Here is a 20,162-nt window from a genome sequence, read left to right as displayed (position 1 = left end):
CCCTCCCATATATAGTCCTACCTAAAAAGAAAGAAGAGAGAAAAAAATAAGAACCGCCGGGGTATTGGAAGGTTTCCACATGCTCCATGGGATTCAAAATAAATTTGATATAATTATTCATTACTTTCCCCAAGGGACCAAGATCTTTATCGGAGCACTTAAATATGCCATCCTATCTTTTGTAAATAAGGGCGCCAAATATTCAAAAATGTTACATATTTATCTCTTAAATTATAAGTAATTTTTTCGAGTGGAATAGAACTAGCCATTTCATTATTCCAATGATTCATACTTAAACACGAATCAGATTTCCAAGTAACTGCTATAGTCTTCTTAGCTACTGCCAATGCAATTTTTATAAATTCTTTCTGATATTTATTCAATTTAAGTTTCGGCTTAATCCCTTCAATATCACCTAATAGAAATAATACAGGGTTAGGTGGAAGTTGAGTTCCAGTAATTTGTTCCAATAAGACTCTTAAATTTATCCAAAAGGGTTGAATTTTAAAACAAGACCAAGTAGAATGTAAAAAAGTACCAATTTCTTGATTACACCAAAAGCATTTATCAGATAGATTTGAATTTAATCTATTTATTTTTTGTGGTGTAATATATAATTGGTGTAAAAAATTATATTGTGCTAATCTAAGTCGAACATTTATTGTATTTGTCATACTGTCAAGACAGAGTCTTGACCAATTTGTTACATCAATATTAATATTCAGATGTTTCCCATTTTTGCTTTGACTTATGGGTTCCTTGTTTAATTGTCTGTTCTTGAATCAAATTATACATACAAGAAATAAATTTTTTAATTTTCCCTTTTTGAATTAAAATTTCAATTTCCTTAGGTTTTGGCAAAAACATTGTTTGACCCAGCTTACCTTTTAAGTAAGCCCTTAATTGAAGATAACAAAAGAAAGTATTATTTGATATTTTATATTTATCCTTTAATTGTTCAAATGACATCAATATACCTCGTTCATAACAATCTCCTATAAATTTAATCCCTTTTTGGTACCAATTATATAAAAGTTGATTGTCCATTGTAAAAGGAATAAGTCTGTTTTGGAACAAAGGTCTCCTTGCTAATAGAGATTTCTGTGTTTCATTATCAACATTTATCTTATTCCATAGATCAATCAAATGTGCTAATATAGGAGATTCTTTCTTTCCCCGTATCCATTTAGATTCCCATTTATATATAAAATCTTCAGGTCTATTTTCTCCTATCTTGTCTAATTCTATTTTAATCCATGCTGGTTTTCGATCATCGAAGAAAGATGCAATAAATCTAAGTTGATTTGCTTTATAATAGTTTTTAAAGTTTGGAAGTTGTAACCCTCCTAACCCAAATTTACATGTCAATTTTTCCAATGATATTCTTGACATTTTACCTTTCCAAAGAAATTTTCTCACACTTTTATTTAACTCTTGAAAAAATTTCTGTGGCAATTGTATTGGTAATGTTTGAAACAAATACTGTAATCTAGGAAATATATTCATTTTTACAACATTGACTCTACCTACTAATATTATTGGTAGTATCATCCATTTGTCAAAATCTTCTTGAATTTTTTTCAATAGTGGTAAATAATTAAATTTATATAAATTCTTTACATCATTATCAAGTCTTATACCTAAATACTTTATACCATTTACCGGCCATCTAAACTGGGTTACTAATCGACATTGACTGTAGTCTCCTTTAGTAAGAGGTAAAATTTCACTTTTATCCCAATTTATTTTGTAACCTGATACCTTCCCATATTCATCCAATCTAGAAGATAATTTATGTAATGGATGTTGTGGGTTTGTTAAATAGATCAAAACATCATCGGCAAAAAGATTAATTTTATATTCCTCCTGATTAACTCTAAAACCCATAATATCTGGATCAATTCTGGTTAGTTCTGCTAATGGCTCTATCGCCAGTACAAATAAAGCAGGTGATAATGGACAACCTTGTCTAGTTGACCTTTTTAACTGGAATGGTGTTGAAATTTGAGAGTTTGTCACTACTTTAGCCTTAGGGTTAGAATTTAAAGTTTTAATCCAATTTATAATAGATGTTCCTAACCCATATTTTTCTAATACTTTAAATAAAAAATCCCATTCTAATCTATCAAATGCTTTTTCTGCATCCACGGCTACTACTATACTCTTCTCGTCCCTTTTTTGTGCCAAATGAATTATACTGAGTAGCCGGGTTACATTATCTGCCAATTGTCTATTTTTAATAAATCCTGTTTGATCCATATGTATTAATTTTGGTAAATATTTAGATAATCTATTTGATAAAATTTTTGCTATTATTTTATAATCTGTATTCAATAAAGAAATAGGCCTGTATGATGTTGGTTTCATAGGATCTCTATCTTTTTTTGGCAATACTATTACAATCGCTGTTGAAAAAAATTCTGGGAGTTTATGTATTTTTTGCTGCTTGACGTATTAGTTCCATAAAGAGAGGAAATAATAAATCTTTAAATTTTTTATAAAATTCAGGTGGAAAACCATCTTCTCCTGGAGATTTATTACTTTGGAGTGATCCTAAAGCTTCTTCAACTTCTTTTGGCTATTTTTATTATTGTGATGTATTGCCATGCACTGTTGCCACAAAACAACAAATTTCAAAACATATGCTAGCAATATTAAACTTGGTTCTGATCCTGATTTTGGAGGCCTGTTCTGGATTGAGTGTGGGTAGGTGGAAGGGAAGAAAGGGGTTTGTTTTTTTGCTTGATATGTTCTGCTTTTTTGGGTTCTATCTTCTGCCAATGCTTTTGGGCTGCCCTCAAGGCATCCCTTGGTTGTGTTGGTTGTTGATGCATATGCCATGTTTCACTCAATTGTATTAATGTATATATGATAAATGAGACTGAATATTTAATCTGAATGGTGGGAAAACCTAGGACCAGAGGGCACAGCCTCAGAATACAAGAGCCTCCCTTTAGAACAGAGATAAAGAGGAATTTATTTAACTAGAGGGTGGTGAATCTGTGAAAGTCATTGCCACCGACGTCTGTGCTGGCCAAGTCATTGTGTATGTTTAAAGCGGAAGTTGATAGATTCTTGATTAGTTAGAGCATGAAAGGTTACGGTGAGAATGGGATAGCGAAGAATATAAATCAGCCAAGATTGAATGGTGTAGCAGACATGATGCGCTAAATGGCCTAATTTTTTTTCCATGTGTGATAGTTCATAATTCTGATGCAATTGTGAATTGTCATTCTCATCAGATCATCCAAAGTTCTTCCATCTACTATGATTCTTGCTCTCCCAGGTCAACCTTAACTTCTTAATAAGTAGAGCCTCAAGTTTGAAATTCTCACTCTTGTATCCAAATCTTCTATATTTTTGCCTTCCTTGCCTCAGGATTAACAATCCTCGAAGATATCTGCAGTCTTCCAATTATTGGCCCCGTCAACATTACCATATTTATTTGCTGCCCCATTGGTGACTTTGCTTTCTGCTGTGGAATTCCCTTCTTAGACTCTCTGATTTTTACTCTTTTTCTTCTTTTAAAATATTTCTTAAAATTCTCCTTCTCTGACCATGCCTTTCGTAATTTTCCCTTATATTCCTAAGTGGTTGAACATCTGATAGAAAATTTGATGACATACCGTACAATACCTTACCATACTAAAGTCACAATATAAATACCAATCTTAATTTATTTATTTATAGCATTTTAATGTTTTCTGCCCATTATTTCACTGATTCTCATTAACCCAATAAATAATTATCAGTTTTCATTAATGTTATAATCTTCACTTGAAACTTTGCTGTCTATTTAAGAATATTTTAGATAGAACCAAATTTTATACGGCTTGCAATACCAGAACTTAACAAAACATTGAGACATAATAATTGAAGCAAAAAGCTACATAAGCTGGAAAAACTGAAAATGCTGGAGGCCCTCAGTGGGGAAACAGCATCAGTGAGGAGAGAAACTGAGTTAAGTTTGTGTTGAAGTCCCTTCATCAGAACTGGAAAAAGGGGTAAACAAGGGTCGGTTTGATTTCAGAGTGGGTTGGTGGAAGGAGAAAACAAAGGATACGTCTGTGGTAGGATATGGACTGCAGTTGTCAATGTAACCAAAAAAGTACAGTAGAGTCTGTTCCGCTAACTATTGGGTCTCCTGTCACTACAGCTGTTTTTGATACTACCGTTCTGTACTGTGGATCAGAGCCTGTTGCGCCACACATCTGGCTGCTGATGCTGCTCTTTAAAAGCTTGTTTCTCACCCCAACAGCATCCAAGATATTATACTTTTCACAGAGGGAAATGACTAAAAGGGGAATCTTGCACTTTTTTGTTTATTTTGAGATACAGCATGCTAACAGACTCTTCCGGCCCAACAAGCCCAGATCACCCAGTTACACCCGTGTGACCAATTAACCTACTAACCGGGCTGGACTTATTTCCGGGCATAATTTACATATTGCTATTTAACTATTTATGGTTTTATTACTATTTATTATTTATGGATCAACTGTAATGAAAATCCAATTTCCCCCGGGATCAATAAAGTATGACTATGACTATGACTACTATAACCGGTATGTCTTTGCGATGTGGGAGAAAACCTGAGCACCCGGAGGAAACCCCAGGCGGTTATGGGGAGAAAATACAAATTCCTTACAGACAACAGCAAAGGAGTTTCTGCCACTGTAGTAGCTTTATGCTGACCACTGTGCTTCTGTGCAACCCATGTCTTTGGTGTAACCACCTAACTAAAGTTCCTGTCTTGTCTTGCTCTCAGCATCACAGATACTTCTGATAGAGCCCCAACCGTAGCTCCAGCCACTCGATACAGTCAGGCATGGATGCCAGAAAACTTTCTAATCTCTCACATTCAGCAGATGACAGAGGAAAGTTAAACAGTGCTCCCATGTCACTGCTTGGTGTTCTCACTGAAGCCTTGCCATTTACACCTCCAGCATGACCCTGACCTCACAGCAGAAACTCAGTATATAGCTGTCCTATTTTCCCATTGTCACGCCAGTGACTTAGGGAAAAAGAATGTAGTTGAAGAAGTTGTTCACTCTAAGTGATGGCAGGGGACTAGCCAGGCTTCTGTTCAAGGAAGAAGTGAAGGATTGTTAGTCCTGGGTGGAGCTATGAAGGGATTTGATACTTATTGTTTGCAATAGGGAAAGAGGAAATTATCTATTATAGTGGAAAGCATCAAAGGTGTCATGGATAAGTGGAAAGGGACTACACAAATGAGAAAGTATAGTTAAGGTAAGAGAAGTAAATTTTATTGGGCAAGAACTGGCCAATGGGGGAATGGGTCTGGGATTGAAAGGATGGGATTTTCATATTGATGCTCTCCCAAGAATATAATCATTAATTGGGGAAAAAACTTGAGGGGGTCATGGTACATTGGAAGATAAGAGGAGGTGACATTCAGCCTCTGTGAAGTCACAGATTGTTCACCAATCCCTTGAATAGCTGGTTGGTCGATAATGGTCCTTAGTGAGCAGAATGCTGCAAATTTTGGGTGGGGTAGGTTTGAGCAAGAGTGATGTGAAAACCTGGGAAGGTTAATATTATGTCAGAGGTTGCAAGTGTGATCCATTTGCAAATCTGAAGATTGAAGGGGCAAAGGAATGGGAACAGACTGAAGTTGTGGAAAGTAAGTTCAGAACTTGGAACAAAGCTTGGAATTCATTTAGAAAGAAACATAGGGTGACAAAGTTGAGGATTTCAGGTGAGGACTGATTGTTCAGAGTCAGAGAGGGAAAGATCAGGAGGAACAGTGAAAGTATAGAAAGGGTTGGACCAGTAAAGGGATAAGGTCAAAATACAGTGAAGAGCGTCTGTGGAACTCACAAGCCTTTGAAATTTCAGATCTTTGTTATCTGAAAGAAGGGAGATAAACTTATTGTTGAAATACTAAATTTGGCAAAGAATGAAATGAAACTCTGGACTATGATGGTTACGACGTAGACTAATTCAGTGCTGTTGTACATGGGGGGGCGGGGGGGTCAGGAGAATGTATGTCCCAACATCTGACATTAAGGTGCGTCTTAGATGTAGGATAGAGAAGCATTGATTAGAAAAAATACTGAATTAAGGCATCCCTATGATTATCGGTGGATCCAAACTGTGCAAGTTCACACAGCGCCAGATATGTTTGTAAGAAAAGCGATGTGGCTGTAGAAGTGAGTTTCTTTCCCACGTTCTATTTGACCTACTTTGTACTTCCAACATTTTCTGTTTACAAGATATTTCTGATTAAATAATTAGCAGTCTTGATTTATCTAACTCACATATGTATTTTACCCTTTATATGTTGCAAAGCCAACACTTTCAATTTATTCCTTCCAAATTGCAACCCTCAACATCATGGGCTTCACTAGAATCACACTTTTTGAGTCACTATTGATTGGCCCTGTGCAATTTAACAATAGAACTTGTGCATTTTTTCAGTTGTCTTTACTCAGGACCTCTACCTACTTCCACTCAGCAGGAAGTCGATCCCCGGTTGCTTGACTAAGTAACCAGTCTAGACGAAGGGTCTTGACCTAAACCATTGATTCTCATTTCCCTCTACAAATATTACCCTTTGCACCAAGTTCCTCCAGCATTTTGTGTGTTGCACCAGATTTCAACATTTGCAGTGCTTGGGGTCTCCTAGGGGCTATAAAAGTTTCTTTTCATTTTCATTGGTGAAGTGTGTGGACGTGATCTAAAACAAAGGAATGAATGCCATTGAAAACAAAGTTATGCTTTAACAAGGTTAAGCTAATATAGTTTGTACCTGAAGTAATCACTTTTCATGTTTTCTGGGAAGGTGACATGAAAATGGGTAAATCTCTGAATACTGAAATTCTATACAGACATTTAGATAATCTATTTGAGCAAGAATATAATTTTCCAAATTTTTAAAATGTTTGTCCTCAATTACATAAAAAGTTGCTACACTGTTCTTCACCTGCATTTCACAATGCTTCTCAATTTAAAGTGCATGATGTAATGCCACACAAATATCTGTTGGTCTAAACAGTTACTTTCTGTGTGGTTTTAACTATTTGTTTGAAAATGTTACTCCAACCTGTTATCACAGAACTCCTCCTTAAAATGACTAATGGCTCCTACATCTCTACAAACTACTTCCACACATGACTTGCGATTTTAATGAGTGATGGCCGGAACTTATCTAGCACTTGTTGAACCCAAGTATCCTAGCCCATAGCTGCTGATATACAGTGCCAGACCTGTGCAAATTATGGGGTGTGTGAATGACAAATTGGCAATATGCTCACAGAGGTATTTATTTTGGCGGTTCACCTCCAGGCTGCATGACTGTTTGCTATGGTGGGGGTGGGGGTTTACCTCACAGGATTGAAGTAAACTGCAGAGATTTGTAAACTTACTCAGCTCCATCATGAGCACTATCCTCTGTAGTATCCAGGACATGTTCAAGGAGCAATGCCTCAAAAACAAGACATCTATCATTAAGGTTGCCCATCACCCACGTCATGCCTTACTCTCATTGCTACCGTCAGGAAGGAGGTACAGAAGTATAAAGGCACAAACTGAACAATTTCAGAATAGCTTCTTCTCTGCCATCCCATGTATGAATGAACTTTGAACCCATGAACACTACCTCAGTACCTTTTTATTTCTATTTTTGCACTACTTATACATACTTACTGTAATTCACAGGTTTTTTTCTATTACTACCTATTGCATTGTATTGTTGCCACCAAGTCAACAAATTTCATGACATATACCAGTGATCTTAAACCTGATTCTGATTCTGATTTGGAGAAGTGTGATTGAAAGGGATTGGAGAATCAGAATCAGGTTTATTATCACCAGCATGTGACGTGAAATTTGATAACTTAGTAGCACGAATTCAAAAGCAGCACATAATATAGAAGAGAAAAATTTTTTAAAAATTAATAATAAATAAATAAATCTTTTTGGGTATACTTTATACAGTATATGTTTATTGAATAGATTAAAAATCATGCAAAAAACAGAAATACTATATATTTTTAAAGAAGTGAGGTAGTGTCCAAGGGTTCAATGTCTATTTAGGAATCGGATGGCAGGGGGGAAGAAGTTGTTCCTGAACTGCTGAGTGTGTGCCTACAGGCTTCTGTACCTCCTACCTGATTGTAACAGTGAAAAAAGGGCATGCCCTGGGTGCTGGAGGTCCTTAATAATGGACACTGCCTTTCTGAGACATCGCTCCTTGAAGATGTCCTGGGTACTTTGTAGGATAGTACCCAAGATGGAGCTGACTAAATCTACAACCCTCTGCAGCTTCTTTCGGTCCTGTGCAGTAGCCCCTTCCCCCCATACCAAACAGTGATGCAGCCTGTCAGAATGCTCTCCATGGTACATCTATAGAAATTTTTGAGTGTATTTGTTGACATACCAAATCTCTTCAAACTCCTAATAAAGTATAGCCACTGTCTTGCTTTCTTTATAACTACATCCAGTATGTTGAGATCAGGTTAGATCCTCAGAGATCTTGACACCCAGGAACTTGAAACTGCTCACTCTCATCTTACCCTTTCTGAAGTTCACAATCAGCTCTTTTGTCTTACTGACATTGAGTGCCAGGTTGTTACTGCGGTACCACTCCACTAGTTGGCATATCTCACTCCTGTACACCCTCTCGTCACCACCTGAGATTGTACCAACAGATGTTGTATAGTCAGCAAACTTATAGAATGGGTGATTCTGGCTATCCCTTTTGAAGTTTGCCATCTATTGCTTATTTTTACATAACCCAACAAAAGGCCATAGTGTAAGCTCCATGTCCAATATCCTGGGAAACTCATAAATGTGCCTAATGAAAGCTAGAAAACACAGTGATTCCAGTGTTTAGATAATGATGACCAAAGAAATAGCAAAATAGCAAAATCATTTCAGAGTGCATATAAAATTTAATTCCCTCTTAACTTAATTCTCAAGTTACATTGAAATTTTTTTATTGCATCTATAATAAGATCTGTATACCATCACTGTGACCTATTTGTGCCGATGGCCAGAATTAAAATGAGCTGTTAAAGCTGCTATTAGTTGCATGTTGCTGCTGATGTATGTATTCTGTTAGTTTCTGTATGCTGTAATTGATTTTGTGATGGATAGGGCTTTTTACCCCTGAGAACTGATCTATTATGGTTTAAGTAATTTGTGAAATGCTGTTTATACAGTATTGACACTTAGTTTTAATGTTGCTGAGGTGTGTTGTATATGGAATTTTCTTCCAGAGGTGATTTACTATTGTGCAAAACCATGTGCCGTGACTGAATGATCCTTTCTTCACTTGCAAGTTAAATCAGCGGTTCTGGATTTTTACAGGGAATGGGTTCCTTAGGAACCACATTGCCACAAGAATTGAGGATATCTGGATTTCAGTGGCATGTCAATGAACTTGAAGGGAAGATGTGTCTTTCTGTCTCTCACAGAAACTATCTATCTCTATCGCACGTGCGCGCACACACACCCACACGAACTTTCCCCCTCACTCACTCACAGAATATCTCTCTCATTCACAGATTCCCTCACTCTCCCTCTCTCTCACACACCCTCTCCCCAGCTTGAGCTCCTCGTATGTAGGTGCAGTGGTGCTAGAAAGTTAGTGAACCCTGTACAATTTTTCTCTATTTCTGCATAAACATAACCTAAAATTTGATTTGATCTTCATGTCCTAAAACTAGATCAAGAGATCCCAATTAAATAAATAACATATAAAACATTATACTTGTTCATTTATTTATTGGAAAAATATGATCCAATATTACATGTATTTGTTGGAAAAAGTATGTGAACCTTTGCTTTCAGTAACTGGTGTGACCCCCCTTGTACAGCAATAACTTCAACCAAACCTTTCCAGTAACTGTTGATCAGTTCTGCTCATCGGCTTGGAGGAATTTTTGGCCATTCCTCCTTACAAAACTGCTTCAACTCTGGGATGTTGGTGGGCTTCCTTGCAAGAACTGCTTACTTCAGGTCCTTCCACAACACTTCTATAGGATTAAGGTCAGAAATTTGACTCGGCCATTCCAAAATATGAATTTTCCTTTTTTTTAAACCATTCTGTTGTTGATTTACTCTTGTCTTTTGGATCGTTGTCTTGTTGCATTATCCAACTTCTATTAAGCCTCAGGTGATGGACTGCTACCCTGACATACTCCTATAAAATGTCTAGATCCAATTTTGAATTCATTGTTCTCTCAATAATTCCAAGCTATCCAAGTTCTGAGGCAGCAAAGCAGCCCCAAACCATGACACTCCTTCCACCATGCTTTACAGTTGGGATGAAGTTTTGGTGTTAGTGTGAAGTGCCCTTTTTCCTCCAAACATATCAATGTGTATTTCTGTCAAAAAGTTCAACTTTTGTCTCATCTGCCCACAGATCATTGTCCCAGAAGCATTGTTGAACATCCAGGTGGTCTTTCGCAAACTTGAGACATGCGGCAATTTTTTTTTGGAGGGCAGTGTTTTCCTCCATGGTGTCCTTTCATGAACACCATTGCTGTTCAGTACTTTTCTTATAGTGGACACATGAACAGAGACTTTAGCAAGCTCTAGAGATTTCTGCAGGTCTTTTGCCATTTACTCTTGGGTTCTTTTTCATTTCTTTCAGGATTGCACGTTTTGCTCTTGGTGTGATCTTTGCAGGATGCCCATCCCTAGGGAGAGTAGCAACTGTACTGAGTTTCCTCCATTTGTAGACAATTTCTCTTACTGTGGACTGATGAATACTCCGGTCTTTAGAAATGCTTTTGTAGCCTTTTTCAGCTTCATGCATCTCTACAATTCTTCCAAGGTCCTCTGAAAGTTGTTTTCATCAAAGCATGGTGCACATAAACAGATCTTTCTTGAGAAGAGCAGGCTTGTCAGTAACCTGACTTTGTGTGTCTTTTTTATAGGACAGGGCAGCTCTGCAACCCACACCTCCAATCTCATCTTATTGATTGCAACACCTGACTCCAAATAACTCCGGAGGTTCACATACATTTTCCAACAAATACATGTATTATTGGATCATTTTTCTCAATAAAAAATGAACAAGTATAATGTTCTTGTGTCATTTATTTAATTGAGTTCACTTTATCTAGTTTTAGGACTATTGTGAAGATCTGATCACATTTTAGGTCATATTTATGCAGAAGTAGGGAAAATTCTACAGGGTTCACAAACTTTTGAATACCACTGCACGAGGTGGAATCTAGGGAAGTCAATAGAATGAATGGAGAACTGAATTATCACAGAAGACATTCTGCTCTATGTGGATGCATTGTGGTTTGGCACAGAAACCAGCCATCCCTTCATGGACTCTGTTTATGCTTTTTGCTCCCTCAGTAAAGCAGCCAGCATAATCAAAGACCCCTCCCACCCTGGGCATTGTCTCTTCTTCACTCTCCCATAGGGCAGAACATACAGAAGCCTGAAAGCAGATTCACCATGCTCAAGGACAGCTTCTACCCTGCTATTATAAGACTGTTGAATAGTTCCCTACTACGGCAAGATGGACTCTTGACCTCACAATCCACCTCATTATGCGCCTGCACCTAATTGCCTATCTGCACTGCACTTTATTGGTAGTTGTCCCAGTTTATTTTGCATTCTGTTATTGTTTTAATGGGTTCTATCGATACACAATGTAATGATTTGATCTGTATGAACAGTGTGCAAAGAAGCTTTTCACTTTTTATGCAATACGTATGTGATAATAAAAATCAATTCCATCTCCTCTAGGTGTAGGATTAGTGTAAATGGGTCATTGATAGTTGGTGAAGGGCTTAATTCTGGCATGGACGAGAACAGCAGACACATGGGAACATCACTATCCTCTGAGTCACACGTCATCTCATTGTCGCCGGGTTTAAATGTCTATCAGCACAGTGGGAATTCCAGAAAGAATGCTGTTATTCAACAAGGTGGCTCACCATCACCTTCTCAAATGTTATCAGGGAGAGAGAGAGTAAATGCTGGCCTCAGTGATGCTCTAATGCTGAAAATACATTTAAAAATAAATTGGTACACATGAGATTGTGCAGATGTTGGAAATCCTGCCCAGCACGTGTAACTCAGCAGGCCAAGGCAGCATCTTTGGAGGGAAATGAACAATCTATGTTTTGGGCTGAGACCCTTCATCAGGACTGATGTAGTACCAGTGGTGATAGTGAGCAAAGATTATGGGCTCACATCTCTCTTCAAGCAGAACTTAAACACCAGTGATTATGCAGATGCTGGCAATCTTGAGTAACACATATAATGCTAGGGATACACCGCAAGTCAGGCAGCATCTGTGGAAATGAATAAACAGTTGATGTTTCAGGTTGAGGCCCTTCATCAGGACCCAGTGAAGGTTTCTTGGGTTGAAATATCAGTTGTTTATTCCCAAATAGAAATTGGCTGGAACAGAATTCAACAATTGGATTGAATGTTTTCGTTGTTAGAAGAACTGAACAGTACAGCAGAGTCTGATTTCCATCCAGTGACCACATATGGGTGGCAGATGAAGGGAAATCAAGCTATGACACCCACACTTGAATAGACTACTAGAGTGCACCATCTGGGAAGAATGGTTACTTGAGCAAAAAAACAAGATAAATACCAGTACCCTTGGAGCTACTTGGCAGCTTTAGCCAGTGCACTGAAGAAAACATATTGCCTTTATTTTATAAAAGACATATATCTCCATAAGCAATATCAATGTTCAGCAGGCAATAGATCAGATCACTGGGAACCCGTCACAGAAGACTTAGGAAAGATTTACAAAATTGAAAAATCAGCTCAACAGAAGCAAAAAAGTACTGAGCTGTTAAGTTGCAGCCCTTCCAAAAAAAAAATGCCCTGTATAAGAACATCATTCACAGTTAACCAATCTAACAATGACACCAACTCCTTGTCAAGGTTGGCTATTGAATCTAGTAAGTGATAAATGAATGTTTGCTGCGTTATGAAAGTCAAGCATAAATATTATTGCAATCTTTCTAAAACCTCCTTAAATATCCATGCCAATAAGATGTGAAACTTAAGATATCCCACACGAAAAAAATGTGCAACTCAATACATTATGCTCAAGCTAAACAAATAGAGTAAGTCCTTAGGTCCATCTTGCCCTAGATACATAAGAGTGCAGAATCTAAAGACACATGCATACCTAGTATAGATTATATTAGTTTAGTGAATGGAGCCTTCACTACAGGGACAAGATTAAAAGGGACATTTTGACCCATAAATCCAACCTGGAAGTGATGGGATGCATTAGAGAGGAGGACTAGGTAGTGACCGTATTAATTGTTTATCCCCAGGTCACATAAACCTTTGACCCTTGGAGCAAAATGGCGACGGCCTTTGTAACACCACTTAAGCGAAGGTTAAATGTTATTTTCTTTTCTGCCATTCCATCAGATTAGTGTGCTCCAGCACTTATGGGATGGCTAAGGTCTTTACAATATAGGAAACTTGTTTTAAAAGTCTCCATGCAATTTCATGACTCTTATCAGTGAGAAAAAAAATGCAGCTGTCATCTCAATTTCCTTGCTTGCTGTTGATGTTATAATTCATATCAGACACCACTAACATAATTCACTGATATTCCTTTTCTCGCACGAGCCAACTTACTAACCTCATGTTCTCTAAAATAATGTACAGAATGGACCACTGTTCTGTTCCTTCATTTGGCATTTTATTTAATTCAGATGGACTCTTTAACTAAAATGGATTAAAATAATCAGATTTATCACATTCTGACAGCATGTCTAGATGCTTACCAGCCAGATGATTTTTATAACTAAGTTTACCAGCCATGTCTGGAGACTGTCTTTGCTGGAACATAGATTCAGCATTGCTTTGTTCTAACCTTGGCTCCATCCCGATAACTTTTTGCTGTTCCTTCTGCTCAGTAAATAAGAAGAGAGATGAGCATTCAATTATCCCTTTAATTTACTAATGGAACTAAAAGTAAAATGAATAGCATAGCAGTATAGTGGTTAGCACAATGCTTTACAGTACAAGCAACCTGGGTTCAATTCCCACCGCTGCCTGTAAGGAGTTTGTACACTCTCCTTGTGACCGCATGGGTTTCCTCCGGGTGCTCTGGTTTCCTCCCACGTTCCAAAGACAAATTGGTTGATAGGTTAATTGTTCTGTGTAAATTGCCTTGTGATTAGGCTGGGGTTAAATCAGGGGTTGCTGGATGGTGTGGCTCGAAGGGTCAGAAGGGTTTATTCCGCACTGTATCTCAATAATTTTTTTTATATTTCAGGCAGTCACATTGATACTTTTTTTTATCTTTAGCTGATCTAGGTTAGAAGTGTGCAACTAAATGCCTTTCCACAACTTTGAGCCTTTCCACCACCATCAAGATACTTTATAGCTAATTATGTCCTTTTAAAGTGTCATTACCATTGTAAACATGTAGCCAATTTCCATAAGCAAATGATGGTCTCATAATCTGTTTCAGCAATGCTGAAGGGCAGAAAAATGTTGGCCAAGACAGAATTAGAATCAGATAAGTTCCTTTTTTGTGTATTGGACTGTACTGCAATTTTCAGCTGTTTTGCGGCAACACTACAGGGCAAGACATAAAAAATTACTTTTAAATTATAATAAGAAATGTTAAAAATTAATAGTGCAAAGAGAGAACAAAATAGTGAGGCTTTTCTGAAATCTGATGGTGGAGGGGAAGAAGTTTTTCCTAAAATGTTAAGCATGTGCCTTTAGGTTACAGTACCTTCTCCTTGATGGTAGTAATGAAAAGAGGGCATGCCCTGGATGGTGAGGGTCTTTCCAGATGGATGCCACCTTCTTGAGGAATCACCTTTTGAAGAAGGTGGGGAAGCTAGTGCCCGTGATGAAGTTGGCAGCATTTTCCAATTCCGTGCATTGACATCTCCGTATCAGATGGTGATGCAACCAATCAGAATGTTCTCCACAGCACATCTGTGGAAATTTGCTAGAGTCTTTGGTCACATACCAAATCTCCTCAGACTCTTAATGGAATATAGCTGCTGGTGTGCTTTTTTTTTTGTAATTGTATCAATATGTTGGGCCCAGAATAGGTCTTCAGAGTTGATGACACCCAAGAACTTGAAACTGCTCATACTTAATACGGCTGATCCCTTGGTGAGCGACGGTGTGTGTTTTCCCTACTTCCCTTTCCTGAAGTCCACAATCAATTCTTTGGTCTCATTGATATTGAGTCCGAAGTTGTTGTGAGACCACTCGACCACCGAATTTACCTAATTGCTATTCACCGCCTTGTCACCATCTGAGATTTTGCCAAGACATTTGTGTCATTGGCAAATTTATAGGTGGTGTTTGAGCTGTGCCTAGCCACACGGTCATCAGTGTAGTGAGTAGTACAGCGGGCTAAGCATGCATCCTTGAGGTGTGCCTGTGTTGATTATCCATGAGGAGGAGATATTATTTCAAATCTGCACTGACTGTGGTCTCCCAATGAGGAAGTCAAGGATCCAGTTGCAAAGGGAAGTACAGAGATTCAGATTTTGAAACTTGTTTTTTGAATTGAATTGAATTGACTTGATTACTTACATCCTTCATATACATGAGAAGTAAAAATCTTTATGTTACGTCTCCATCTAAATGTGCAATTATAGTCATTTATAATAAATAGTATGTACAACAGGATAGTCAATATAACAGAAATACAGTTGTGTCAGCATGAATTAAGCAGTCTGATGGCCTGGTGGAAGAAGCTGTCCTGGAGCCTGTTGGTCCTGACTTTTATGCTGCAGTACCATTTCCCGGATAGTAGCAGCTGGAACAGTTTGTGACTGGGTTGACAATCGGGTCCTTTTTACACAGCTGTCTTTGTAAATGTCCTGAATCATGGGAAGTTCACATCTACAGATGCTCTGGCATCACTCTCTGCAGAGTCCTGTGATTGAGGGAAGTACAGTTCCCATACCAGGCAGTGATGCAGCCAGTCAGGATGCTCTATATTGTGTTTCTATAGAAAGTCCTTAGTATTTGGGTGCCTACACCAAACTTCTTCAACTGTCTGAAGTGAAAGAGGTGCTGTTGTACCTTTTTCACCACACAGCCAGTATGTACAGACCACGTGAGATCCTTGGTGAGGTTTATGCTGAGGAACTTAAAGCAGTTCACCCTCTCAACCCCAGATCAGTTGGTGTCAATAGGGACTAGCCTGTCTCCATTTCTCCTGTAGTCCACAACCAGCTCTTTTGTTTTTGCAACATTGAGGGAGAAGTTGTTTTCTTGACACCACTGTATCAGGGTGATGACTTCCTCTCTGTAGGCTGCCTCATTATTAGTTGAGATTAGGCCAATCAGTGTAGTGTCGTCAGCAAATTTGATTAGTACTTGAGAGTATGAGAATGTTAAGCACCGAGCTGTAACCAATAAACAGCAGGTATTGCTGTTGTCCATGTGAGCCAAGGCTGAGTGGAGAGCCAGTGAGACTGCATCCACTGTAGACCTGTTGTGGCAGTTGGCAATTCCACCAGTGCCAGGTCCTTACTCAAGAGGGAGTTAAATCTAGCCATGACAAAACTCCAAAGCACAAAGTTTGATGTGAGTGCTACAGGGCACTAGTCATTGAAACAACTCACCCTGCTCTTCTTGGGCATCGGTATGGTTGATGCACTTTTGAAGCAGTTGGGAACCCCTGAATGCAGCAGAGATTGAAGATGTACTTGAACAGTCCAGCCGTTTGCTTAGCAAAGGTTCTCAGTGCCCTACCAGGTACAGGGCCTGATGTCTTGCAAGGGTTCATGCTCTTGAAAGATGTCCTGACGTCGGACTCTCAGACAGAGATCACAGGGTCAGCAGATGCTGCAGGAATTCACACAGCCTATAGTTTGATTCTCACTTTCAAAGTGTGCATACAAGATGTTCAGCTTATTAGGAGTGAAGCATCACAACCATTTATGATGTTAGGTTTCATAATGTCATTGTAAATAATGTCTCTACTCTTCAGATTAGTGTCTTACTATCTATCTGATTGAGAATTCAACCAACCAACCAACCCCTCTTTTTACATGAGAGGACACCACCTCTGACAAAACAGCAGACCCCCAGTAATGTGCTAGCATATCATCTGAAGTATATTTATGCTCTGGCTTCAGGAACAGTATTTGAACTCACATTTTGATTCAGAAAGAAGAGTTCCACTAACTTTGTAGTGGTAGACAAACAGGCTGATATGTGTTTACCAAGAAGCCCCACACAGCAGAGATCACTTTACAAAAATACCAATCTTGCTGCTGTTTCTGCCTCAGTGTCTAGTTTGTTTATTTTCTGTTCCATGATTCTCAGTTTACATCTTCTAAATTGTTAGTTTGAATATTTAGCTTGGATTAAACAACCTTCAGTTTCAGCAACAAAACAGAGAAGGTCAATATTTTTCTAAATTTCAAAATGTTATTAGAAAAGTAAATGTAAATGTGTAGAGGTCTAATAACAGTGGAGACAGTAGTGGAGCATTTGTTAGTGTTCTGTACTGGCCTGGAAGTTCTCACGGCTCCAAAAAAGGGAAGTAATGGACGTTAATGCAAAGTGCAAGCGAATCTAATTAATTAGCAAGGTAACAATAAGGTAATTATTGATTTATTTATTTAGAGATACTGATGGAATATGCCTTTTAAGACACACCACCTGACAAACCCAATTAACCCTAACCTAATCAGAAGACGATTTACACTAACCAATTAACCTACCCAGTACATCTTTGGACAGTGGGAGAGAAGTCGAGGACCTGGAGAAAACCCATGCATTTCACAGGGAGTCCTTACAGTGTGTGCTGGGACTGAACTCAGAACTCTGACAGCAGATGCTATCTTATTGCCTCTTCACCCAACCCTGGGACATCTGGACAGCAAAGATGCACACATCAGAATGCTTTTTGTCGACTACAGCTCGGCATTGAATACTATCATCCCCTCAAAACTAATCAATAAGCTTCAAGATCTTGGCCTCAATACCTCCTTGAGCGTTTGGCTCCTCAATTTCCTCACTTGCAGACCCCTGTCAGTTTGGATTGGCAACAACGTCTCCTCCACAATATCCATTAGCACAGGTACACCACAAGGCTATGTGCTTAGCCCCCTGCTCTTTTCACTTTATACTTATGATTGTGTGGCTAAGCACAGCTCCAATGCCATATTCAAGTTTGCTGATGACACCACTGTTGTAGGCCGAATCAAAAGTTGTGATGAATTGACACATCTGGCTGAGTGGTGCCATAAGGGACCTCCCCCACCCAGGACTTCCCACTGCTGCCATCAAGAAGAAGGTGGTACAGGAGCCTCAGGACTCACATCACCAGATTCAGGAACAGCTGTTACCCCTCAAACATCAGGCTTTGAGCCAAAGGGGATAATTTCACTCAACTTCACTTGCCCCATCACTGAAGTATTCCCACAGCCTATGGACACACTTTCAAGGGCTCCTCGTCTCGTTTTCTTGATATTTATTCCTTATTTATTATTCTTTCTTTCTTTTTGTACTTGCACAGTTTGTTATCTTTTACACACTGGTTGAACACCCAGTTTGTATAGCTGTTCGTTGATTCTGTTATGGATCCATTGAGTGTGCCTGCAAGAAAATGATCAGGATCATTTCAGGATCACCTCAGGATTGTATATGGTGACATATATGTACTTTGATAATAAATTGACTTTGAACTTTGAACTTAACAGGAAGCTTTTAAAGAAATACCACCGTTATTACTGACATGAGCAGCAGGTTTGACTAGTGCATAGTGAAGCAAGATAATATTACAGTAGAGCTGGAAAAGATTGAAATTAACAGTCAGGAACTCCAAAGATCCGTGATTCGCAGAGGATGGAAACCATGGAACAGTTGTTGGCCATTTAGTAATAGCAGAGTAACACCTCAAGGAGGAAGCTGAAGCTCAATATAGAGACTGTAACCGAGGTTTGTCACCTGCCCCGTGATGACAGTCACCCAGCTAATGTATGCAGCCAATGGCTGAAAAGATCATCAATGTCATCTTTAATCTCAGCAGGCCTTACCAGCACCCACAGGGGAACTCCTATCCGTCAAGCACTTGGTTTATCTTTTGGACAGCTGCTGTTCTTTCAAACAAAGAATTCGAGATTGCAGGATATGGGGAAAGTAATAAATAAATTGCCTAGTACTGATGGTGTAGGTGTTTAATGGTCTGTTCCCTTGTATATCACAAAACACATCTGTGCTGAGCTCTGTGAATGTGTGTTCTGGATTGAGAAGTTAAGGTATTTGATGGTCAGGTAGACAATTGTGGAACTGAGAAGTATCTAGAATGCTTGGTATTTTTATCTGTGACGATGAATTGTAGGTGGGGCTTGATGTTTTCAGACTCTGTAACTTTATAAATTTTCTCTTAATTCCACAATGCAGAAACAGGCTATTTAATTGATCCTACCTATGCCGAATGTAAGGAGCTGTCCAGTCTAATCCCATCATCCGGCACTGAGTCATAGCATGACAGATCACATTTCTTCAGATACACATCTAAGTACAGTTTTAAGGTTTCTATGGTCTACTATGTTTCTCTCACTCGAGTCTTTCAGGTATTGTGTCTGGAGCCACTACCACCCTCTGGAATGGCAGGGGAAAGAAGTTCATCTCCCCTCTATTCCTTCTGCCAACAACTTTAAATCTCCTCTTTCCCCTGATTATTGACTGCTCAGGAGGTAGGTTCTACTCATTAACTGTCCTTAGCCCCTCATAGTTTTGCATACCTCTATTATGTCTCCCCTCAGCCTTCCCCATTCCAATGAAAACAATCCCAGATTATTCAGTATTTCCTCATATATACAGTTTCCATTCTTGGCCTCGTTCTCATAAATCATTTTCATCTATCTCTAGGGCAAATCATATTTTATAATGTGGGGACCAGAACAGCATGCAGTACTTGAGCTATGGTCTAATGTGTTGTATACAGTTTCAGCCTACCCTCCTGCCCTTGTATTCTGTGCCTTGGGTAATACAGTTTGGTATCCAGTGTGCTTTTATAACTACCTTATTGATCTGTCCTTCTGCCTTTAAGAATCTTGGCATATATACTCACTGGCCACTTTATTAGGTACACCAGCTTGTTAATGCAAATATCTAATCAGCCAGTTATGTGGCTGCAGCTCATTGCATTAAAATACAAAGACATCGTCATGAGGCTCAGTTATTGT

The 20,162-nt window shown here is 38.6% G+C and overlaps 1 protein-coding gene across 11 annotated transcripts in view; it reads left to right on the top strand.

Annotated features, from left to right (window-relative positions):
- sema6d (semaphorin 6D) overlaps window positions 1–20,162 on the top strand; it is a 357,509-nt gene that overhangs the window by 169,076 nt on the left and 168,271 nt on the right. The window lies entirely within an intron of this gene.

The sequence above is a fragment of the Mobula birostris genome, chromosome 14 (assembly GCF_030028105.1).
Source record: "Mobula birostris isolate sMobBir1 chromosome 14, sMobBir1.hap1, whole genome shotgun sequence".
In the NCBI taxonomy this organism is placed as follows: domain Eukaryota; kingdom Metazoa; phylum Chordata; class Chondrichthyes; order Myliobatiformes; family Myliobatidae; genus Mobula; species Mobula birostris.
Note: the sequence above shows the minus strand (reverse complement) of the source record. Positions and strands in the feature narration are given on the sequence as shown.